We start from the raw sequence: 10210 nt of genomic DNA on the forward strand, positions 1-10210 counted from the left end.
GCAAGCACTATCAGGGTATTTTCAGAGCTGGCAGTGGTATTTGTTTTGGATGTGGCAAGCCAGGACACAGAGTCAGATACTATCTTCTGCTAGGTCCATCGGGTCAACAGGATCGCTCCTCAGCTCTGTCAGGTCACCCAAATTAGTTGAGTCCCACCTCTACTGCTACTAGTGGGAAATACCCAAATTGTCTCTATGCTCTTTAGTTCTAACAAGATTAGGAAAATTCTCCTGTTGTGGTTATCGGTACGTTCAAATCTTTCATATGCATGTTTACGCTTTGCTAGATCAAGGAGCTTCTTTGTCTTTTGACACCTTATATAGCAGTCGATTCGGAGTCATTCTCGAAATTCTAGCAGAGACCTTTTCAGTCTCTACCCTAGTGGGTAAAACCATCATAGCCCAGCAGGTATACAGGAACTGTCCGATTATCATATTTTAGAAAGTCACTTCAGCAGTCTTAGTTGAATTAGAGATGACTGATTTTGATGTTATTCTCGGCATGGATTGGATTCATTCCTACAATGCCACAATCGAATGCAGAAATAGAATAGTCCAGTTTTAGTTTCCAAATAAACCCATCCTTGAGTGGAAGGGTAGTATTTCAGAGTTCAGAGGTCAACTTATTTCCTACCATCGGGCATGGAAATGATATCTAAAAGATGTGACTATTATCTTGTTCATATTAAGGATTACTGTTCTGAGACTCCCAGTATTGAATCAGTTCCAGTAGTGAATGAATAGTTAGATGTCTTTCTCGAAGATCTTCCAGGAATTCCTTCTAAAAGGGAAATAGACTTTGGTATTGATATTCTTCAAGATACTCATCCTATCTCGATTCCACCATACAGAATGGCACCAGCAGAACTCAAAGAACTAAAAGAATAGTTGAAGTATCTCTTAGATAATGGATTCATCAGACCTAATATTTCCCTGTTGGGCGCACCAGTCTTATTTGTGTGCAAGAAAGATGGTTCTTTTAGAATGTGCATTGATTACCATCAACTTAATAAGGTCATGGTCAAGAACAAGTATCCTCTTCCCAGAATCGAAGACTTATTTGACCAACTTCAGGGTGCCAGTTATTTATCTAAGATAGATCTCAGATCAGACTATCATCAACTCAGAGTTAGGAAATGTGACATTTTGAAAACAACTTTCCAAACTCGGTATGGTCACTTTAATTTTCTAGATATGTCATTTTGTCTCACCAACACCCCAGCCGCTTTCATGGACGATAAACCGTGTGTTCAAGCAGTACTTGGACATGTTTGTCATAGTCTTCATAGATGATGTTCTGGTCTATTCCCGTAGTAAGCGCGATCATACAGACTATCTCAGGATAGTATGCTCTCAGAGATTATCAGCTATTCACCAAATTTTGTAAGTGCGAGTTTTGACTAAGGTCAGTAGCATTCCTTGGTCACATCATTTTCGATGATGGCATTAGAGTAAATCCTCAAAAGACCGAAGTAGTAAAAAACTGGCCTCGCCCTGTCTCTCCATCAGATATTAGGAGTTTTTTGGGTTTGGATGGCTATTAAAAATGGTTTTTTGAGGTATTTTCTTCTATTGCATCCCCTATGTCTAGATTGACTCAGAAGAAAGTCAAGTTTCAGTGGTTAGATCCTTGTGAGAAGAGTTTTCAGGAGTTGAAGACTCAACTTACCTCCGCTTCAGTTCTAGCTCTTCCAGATAGTTCAGATGGTTTATTGTGATGCATCCTGAGTAGGTTTGGGATGTGTCCTCCTGTAGCATGGTAAGTTCATAGCCTACGCCTCCAGATAACTTAAACCCCTTGAGAAGAATTATTCTACTCATGATCTTGAGTTAGCAACCATAGTATTTGCCTTAAAGATTTGGAGGCATTACCTATACGGTGTTTATTCAGATATGTTCCTAGATCATAAGAGTATTTAGTATGTCTTTTCTCATAAATATCTCAATCTTCGTCAGAGAAGGTAGTTAGAGCTCTTGAAAGATTATGGCATGAGTATCCTCTATCATTCGGGTAAGGCCAATGTAGAGGCCAACGCTCTCAGCAGACTGTATATGGGTAGTGTTGCTCATGCGGATGATAGTAAGAAGAAGTTAGCTTAGGAAGCACATCAACTTACTAGACTAGGCGTTCGCTTAGTTGATATAGATAAGGGTGATATATGGGTTCAGAGTAGTTCCAAATTATCTCTAGTTTCCGAGGTGTAAGAAAAACAAGATAGAGATCCCATCCTTGTCAAGTTGAAAGAGTCAGTTTAGAATTAGAAAATAGAGGTTTTATCCCAAGGGGGAGATAGTGTTCTGCACTATCAGGGTCGTCTCTATGTTCCAGGTGTAGATGACTTAAGACAGCAAATTCTTGTGGAAGCGCATGGTGTGCGCTACTCTATTTATCCAGGGGCCACAAAGATGTACCTCAACTTACGAGAGATCTATTGGTGGAGTGGGATAATGAGAGATGTTTTAGAGTTTATGGCTAAGTGCTCTACATGTCAGCAGGTTAAGATAGAGCATCAGAAGCCTAGTTGTCCTATGCAGGAATTCATTAGTCCTACTTGGAAGTGGGAAGAATTAAACATGGATTTTGTGATGGGTTTGCCTCGTACTCATCATCAGCATGATTCAGTTTGGGTCATTATAGATACGATGAATAAATCATCCCATTTTCTTCCAGTCCATACCTCTTATTCAATCAAGGATTATGCCAAACTCTATATCAGAGAGTTGGTCAAATTGCACAATGTTCCGCTATCTATTATCTCAGACAGAGGTACCCAGTTCACCTCTCATTTCTAGAAGCATTCCAAAAAGGTCTTGTTACCCAAGTTCATCTTAGTACAGCCTTTCATCCTCAAACAGATGGTCAAGCAGAAAGGACTATTCAAACTTTGGAAAATATCCTAAGGGCGTGTGCAATTGATTTCAAGGGTAGTTGGGATGACCACTTTTCTTTGATTGAGTTTGCATACAATAATAGCTATCATTCCAGTATTAAGATGGCTCTATTCGAAGCTCTCTACGGTGGGAGATGTAGATCTCCAATTGGTTGGTTCAAAGTTAGTGAGCCCTCAGTCATAGGGACTGACTTGGTATTCGACGTAGAAAAAGTCTAGTTGGTCAGAGAAAGACTTTGGGCTGCTCAAACCCGACAAAAGTCTTATGCAGATGTTTGTAGAAAATATCTCAAGTTCGAGATTGGTGAATATGTCTATCTAAAGATTTCTCCCATGAAGGGAGTGAAAAGATTTGGCAAGAAGGGAAAACTCAGTCCCCGATATGTCGGTCCCTTCAAGATTCTTAGTCTCTTTGGCAAGGTAGCTTATGAGCTTGAATTGCCTTCAGATCTAGCCTCAGTTCATCCAGTCTTCCATGTTTCTTTGCTCAAGAAGTGCATAGGTGACCCAACAGTTGTAGTCCCTATTTAGAGCATAGATGTTCAGAATATTAAGAGATTCCAGTCGAAATCTTAGACTATCAGACTCGTAGATTGAGGAACAAAGTAGTCCTTGTAGTTAATGTTCTTTGGTGAAATCAGTTCATCGAGAGAAATACTTGGGAAGAAGAAGCCAATATGCGTACCAAGTATCCTCACCTATTCTTATCCAACTCAGATCAAGCTCAAGGTAACCGTTCTCCTTAAGCTTACTCGATTTCATATTTAGTGTTCATCACAAACCTTGTATCAAGTACTATTGCATATTCAGTAATTCATTCATGTATCAGTTCAGTTATTTAATTATGCATCAGACATGCATTCTCATTGTGAGAAACTTAGTTCCTTAAAACACTCAGTCATGCATTCATGAATCATCTACACATGCATCAGATATGTATGTTCAGTATGATATATTCAGTTATCAGTCATGTCAGACATAAGATCATGTTTTAGTTATTCATGTTCAGTATGTATGTCAGCTTATGTTCTTTCCCTCACTCTAAGTTTCATTTGAGGATGAATGTTCTCAAGGGGGAGATATTGTAATAGACCGTACCTTTTCCTAGCTTGAAATCATCTAAAAAATGTTAGGAGCTTTCTTTGAAAGATGAATCCACTTTTGTACACCTGGTATTTTTAAGATTTTCACTTTTTATCATGTGGGAAATTCAATAAGATTTCCATCAATATAAAATTCACCTAAATCTGATAACCGAGTAAGAAGTTATGACTATTTCAAGTTTCCATCGTAAAACAGCGCGATATTGGTCAGTGACGTACCGCAAGCTAAAATGGCACTTGTCCTTTTCCAGTGTCTCAGCGCGATTTCCTTCGCGTCGTGCCAAATTTCCAGGCCACAAAAGAAGGGGCAATGCGATGGCTCCGCGTCGCGCCATCCCTTAATTTTCCAATTGTCAAAATCCAGTGACACGACATGATAGCGCCGCATCGCGCCAAGGGTCCAATTCGGAAATTTTTCACTAAAATTAAATGACGCATCTCGGGTGAAACGGGTCAAATTTCCACCCCTATTTAAGCCCTTTAACACGTAATTCAGCCATTTTCCACCTAAAATATACTAGTTCCTCTCAAGTTTCTCTTAAGAACAAGCTAGGATTTTCATAGAAGATCCAATTTCAAGAAAGTTTCACTGTCAATCTTCATGAACAGTTTCCCTTCTTTTAGTATTCATGTCGTGCCAGTAAGAATAATCTCAAATCAATCTCTCAGTCTAATCCGTTTCTCCCTTTCTTCTACAGAACATGCCTCCTAAAAGAAGAAATGAGAATTAGCCAGCCCCTCAGCCCGAAGAACCTTTGGACGAATATGTTTCTCATGCAGAGTTCCGAGCGGCATTCATTACTCTTTCTAACTCAGTTGCTGATTAGAATGAACGACCAACTATCATTCCATCCAATCTAGTGGCCAATTCAGCTGCAACCAGGATTCTGAATTTCACCTCAATGAATCCTCCATCCTTTCTTGGGTCTAAGTCAAATGAGGATCCTCAAGAATTCCTAGATCAGGTGCAGAAGGTTACATACATAATGGGGGTTAATTTTAGTGAGAGTGCTGAGCTAGCTGCATATCAGTTACAAGATGTTGCTCACACCTGGTTTAAACAGTGGAAGTCAGAAAGGCTAGATGATGCAGGACCTGTTGAGTGAGAGGAGTTTGCTTCTACTTTCTTGATAGATTCTTTCCCCTAAAGCTTAGAGAATCTAAGGTGTTAGAATTCATCAACCTCAGGTAGGGAAATATGACGGTGAAAGAGTATTCTCTTAAGTTTACTCAATTAGCCAAATATGCCCCTCATGTGGTTATAGATAGCAGGGCCAAGATGAGTAAGTTCGTTTTAGGGGTGAATGATAGTGTGGTTAATAAGTACAGATCTGCCATGTTAAATAGTGACATGACTTTAGCCAGGCTCATAACTCATGCTCAACAAATTAAGGAGAAAGAGATTAAGATGAGGGAGCAACAGAATAAGAGAGCGCAGACAGGTAGTTTCAACTTTGCTTAGCCTAAGTCAGAAGGAGGAAACGATTCTCAGTTTTATCCCAAGTCATCAGTTCTAGCTCCTTCTATATCCAGTGCTCTATTTCCTAAGTTCAGAGAGGGTAACAAAGACAAAGCACCAGGCTCTAAGTCCCAGGGCATTATTAGCAGTGCCCGTACCTATCCTCTTTGCTAGATATGCGGCAAGTAATATTAGCATATTTTTAGAGGTGGCAGTGGTATTTGTTTCAGATGTGAAAAGCTAGGCTACAGAGTCAGAGACTGTTCTCAGCCAGGTCCTCAGGGTTAATAGAATCTCTCCTCAGCTCCGTCAGGTCGCCCGAATTAGTAGGGTGCCACCTCCAGTGATACTAGTGGGCAACACCCAAATTGTCTCTATGATTTTTAGTCCTAACAAGATCAGGAAAATTCTCCTGATGTGGTTACCAGTACGTTACAGATTTTCATATGTATATTTATGCTTTGCTAGATCCAGGAGCTTCTTTGTCTTTTGTCACTCCTTATATAGATGTCGATTTTAGAGTCAGTCTTAAAATTCTAGCAGAGCCCTTTTCAGTCTCTACCCCAATGCGTAAAACTATCATAGCCCAGTAGGTGTACAGGAACTGCCCGATTATGATATTTCAGAAAGTCACTTCAGCAGACTTAGTCGAATTAGAGATGACAGATTTTGATAAAATTCTTGGCATGGATTGGCTTCATTCCTACTATGCCATAGTTGACTGCAAAAATAAAATAGTCCAGTTTCAATTTCTAAATGAACCCATCCTTGAGTGGAAAGGTAGTACTTCAACATTTAGAGGTCAGCTTATTTCCTACCTTCGAGCACAAAAAATGATATCTAAAGGATGTGCCTATCATCTTGTTCATGTTAAGGATTCCCATTCTAAGACTCCCAGTCTTGAATCAGCCCCAACAGTGAATGAATATTTAGATATCTTTCCTGAAAATCTTCTAGAAATTTCTCTCAAAAGGGAAATAAACTTCGGTATTGATCTTCTTCCAGGTACTCATCCTGTCTCTATTTTTCCATACAGAAGGCACCAGCAGAACTCAAAGAACTGAAAAAATAGTTGAAGGATCTCTTAGATAAGGGATTCATCAGACCCAGCATTTCCTCGTGGGGTGCACCAGTCTTATTTGTGCACAAGAAAGATGATTCTCTTAGAATGTGCACTGATTACCATCAACTCAATAAGGTCATGGTCAAGAACTAGTATTCTTTCCCCAGAATCGATGACTTGTTTGACCAACTTCAGGGTGCAAGTTATTTCTCTAATATAGATCTCAAATTCGGCTATCATCAAATCAGAGTTAGGGAATGTGACATTTTGAAAACAACTTTCCAAACTCGATATGGTCACTTCAATTTTATAGTCATGTCATTTCATCTCACCAATTCCCCAGCCACTTTCATGGACTTGATAAACTGTGTGTTCAAGTAGTACTTGGATATGTTTGTCATAGTCTTCATAGATGATATTCTTGTCTATTCCCATAGTGAGCTCGATCATACAGACCATCTCAGGACAGTATACTCTCAGAGATTATCAACTATTTGCCAAATTCAGTAATTGCGAGTTTTGACTAAGGTTAGTAGCATTCCTTGGTCACATCATTTTCGATGATAGAATTAGAGTATATCCTCAAAAGACTGAAGTAGTAAAAAACTAGCCTCACCTTGTCTCTCCATTAGATATTAGGAGTTTCTTGGGTTTGGCTGGCTATTACAGATGGTTTGTTGAGGGATTTTCTTCTATTGCATCCCTTATGTCTAGATTGACTCAGAAGAAAGTCATGTTTCTGTGGTCAGATCCTTTCGAGAAGAGTTTTCAGGATTTGAAGGCTCGGCTCACCTCAGCTCCAGTTCTAGCTCTTCCAGATGGTTCAGATGGGTTCGTAGTGTATTGTGATACATCCAGAGTAGGTTTGGGTTGTGTCCTTATGCATCATGGTAAGGTCATAGCCTAAGCCTCCAGACATCTTAAACCCCTTGAGAAGAATTATCCTACTCATAATCTTGAGTTAGCAGCAGTAGTATTTGCCATAAAGATTTGGAGGCATTACCTATACGGTGTTCATGTAGATGTGTTCCCTGATCATAAGAGTCTTTAGTATGTTTTTTCTCAAAAAAATCTCAATCTTCGTCAGAGAAGGTGGTTAGAGCTCTTGAAAGATTATGACATGAGTGTCCTCTATCATCCGAGAAAGGACAATGTAGTGGTCGACGCTCTCATAGACTGTATATGGGTAGTGTTGCTCATATGGATGACAGTAAGAAGAAGTTAGCTCAGGAAGTACATCAACTTGCCAGACTAGGCATTCACTTAGTCGATACAGATGAGGGTGATATATGGGTTCAGAGTAGTTCAAAATCATCTCTAGTTTCTGAGGTGAAAGAAAAGCAAGATAGAGATTCTAACCTTGTCAAGTTGAAAGAGTCAGTTTAAAATATAGAGGTTTTCTCCCAAGGAGAAGATAGTGTTCTGCGCTGTTAGGGTTGTCTCTGTGTTCTAGGTGTAGATGACTTAAGGTAGTGAATTCTTGCAGAAGCGCATAGTGCGCGCTACTCTATTCATCCAGGGGTCACAAAGATGTACTGCGACTTATGGGAGATCTATTGATGGAGTGGGATGAAGAAAGATGTTGTAGAGTTTATGGCTAAGTGCTCTACATGTCAGCAGGTTAAGATAGACAATCAGAAGCCTAGTAGTCCTATGCAAGAGTTAATTATTCCTACTTGGAAATAGGAAGAATTGAACATGGACTTCGTGACGGTTTTGCCTCAAACTCATCATCAGCATGATTCAATTTGGGTCATCGTAGACAGAATAACCAAATCAGCCCATTTTCTTTTAGTCCATACCTCTTATTCAATCGAGGATTATGCCAAACTCTATATCTGAGAGTTGGTCAAATTGCACAGTATTCCGCTCTCTATTATCTTAGACAGAGGTACCCAGTTCACCTCTCATTTCTGGAAAGCATTCCAAAAGGGTCTTGATACCTAAGTTTATCTTAGTATAACCTTTCATCCTCAGACAGATGGTCAAGCAGAAATGACCATTCAGACTTTGGAAAATATGATAAGGGCGTGTGCAATTGATTTCAGGGGTAGTTGGGATGACCACTTTTCTTTGATTGAGTTTGCATACAATAATAGCTATTATTACAGTATTAAGATGGCTCCATTCGAAGCTCTCTATGGTAGGAGATATAGATCTCTAATTGGTTAGTTCAAAGTTAGTGAGGCCTCAGTTGTAGGGCCTGACTTGGTATTCGACGCCTTAGAAAAAGTCCAGTTGGTCAGTGAAAAACTTTGGGCTACTTAGAGCCGACAGAAGTCTTATGCAGATGTTCGTAGAAAGGATCTCAAGTTCGATATTGGTGACTATGTCTATTTAAAGATTTCTCCCATGAAGGGAGTGAATAGATTCGGCAAGAAGGGAAAACTCAGTCCCCGATATGTCGGTCCCTTCAAGATTCTCAGTTGCTTTGGCAAGGTAGCTTATGAGCTCAAATTACCTTCAGATCTAGCCTCAGTTCATCCAGTCTTCCATGTTTCTTTACTCAAGAAGTGCATAGGTGATCCAACAGTTGTAGTCCCTATTCAGAGCATAGATGTTTAGAATAGACTCTTTTATAAAGTGATTCCAATCGAAATCCTAAACTATCAGATAATCCTCTCTTAAATATAAGAAGATAATAAAAACCACTGAACAATCTATTGCTTTAAATGCTGACGAGCAAACCATAAAATTACTGAATAAAAAAGATATTGATACATTTAAAAATCAGTATAATTTTATGCATATTGGTTTAGTGCAAATTGCTTTTAAACCTTTAATCTTGAAAGGTCTTCCAGAAATATTTCTAGCTGCATTATGTGATGCTAGAAATTTAAATTTTAGACAATCTTTGATGGGATCTATAGAATCCACTCTTGCTTATAGCCCTGTCTATTTTAACACTCAGCCAAATTTACAGCTATCTTTGACTGCTATGAATATTCCTGATGCTTTAACTTTAAATGTGAAAACTCATGACTATAATTATGCACCTGGATCTGAACTTATATGTTTATCTTATTGCATTTATTATCTTTTATTATCAACTTTAAATCCTTGATGTAGATTGATCGAAGATGCTTCTAATTATACTGTGCTTATCGAAACCAATTTTGCACGATCCAAGGTCACTACAAGGAGACCTATTAGATGGAATGATATTAATTTTCTAAAAACATGGATTTTAAATTTGGTCATTTTTCCAAAACAACTTTCGGAGGATTTGACAAATTCTGAGTTAACTCATGTAACTCAAAATACAGACGAAAGATTTTTTCTCCAATTTGATGATAATTCTACCGTTTATAATCGAAATTCCTTTTCTCTACCTAGAATGTTACCTGCTATGCATCATATATCTCCAGTTGAACCAGTATATGGTCCAGCTAGAAGTCATACTGCATCTCAACATACTTTAAGTTTTGCAGATTCGCATACTCCATTAAAAAATATTAAAAAAATTAAAATCAATCCTAAAATAAATATAGTTCAAGATAATAACAATATCTCAGATAGGGATAGCTTCACTCCCTCCAAAATGAAGTTTGATGTTAATTATTGTTAAATCATTATTCCACACCTAATTAATTTTAGCCCTGGTTCACAGGCAAGGAATTATAATAAAAAGGATTTTTTTGTGAAAAATGGAAAATGTTTAGGACATGGTTTTTCTGAAACTTATAGTCCTGAT

The sequence above is a fragment of the Capsicum annuum genome, chromosome 10, assembly GCF_002878395.1.
Source record: "Capsicum annuum cultivar UCD-10X-F1 chromosome 10, UCD10Xv1.1, whole genome shotgun sequence".
Taxonomy (NCBI): domain Eukaryota; kingdom Viridiplantae; phylum Streptophyta; class Magnoliopsida; order Solanales; family Solanaceae; genus Capsicum; species Capsicum annuum.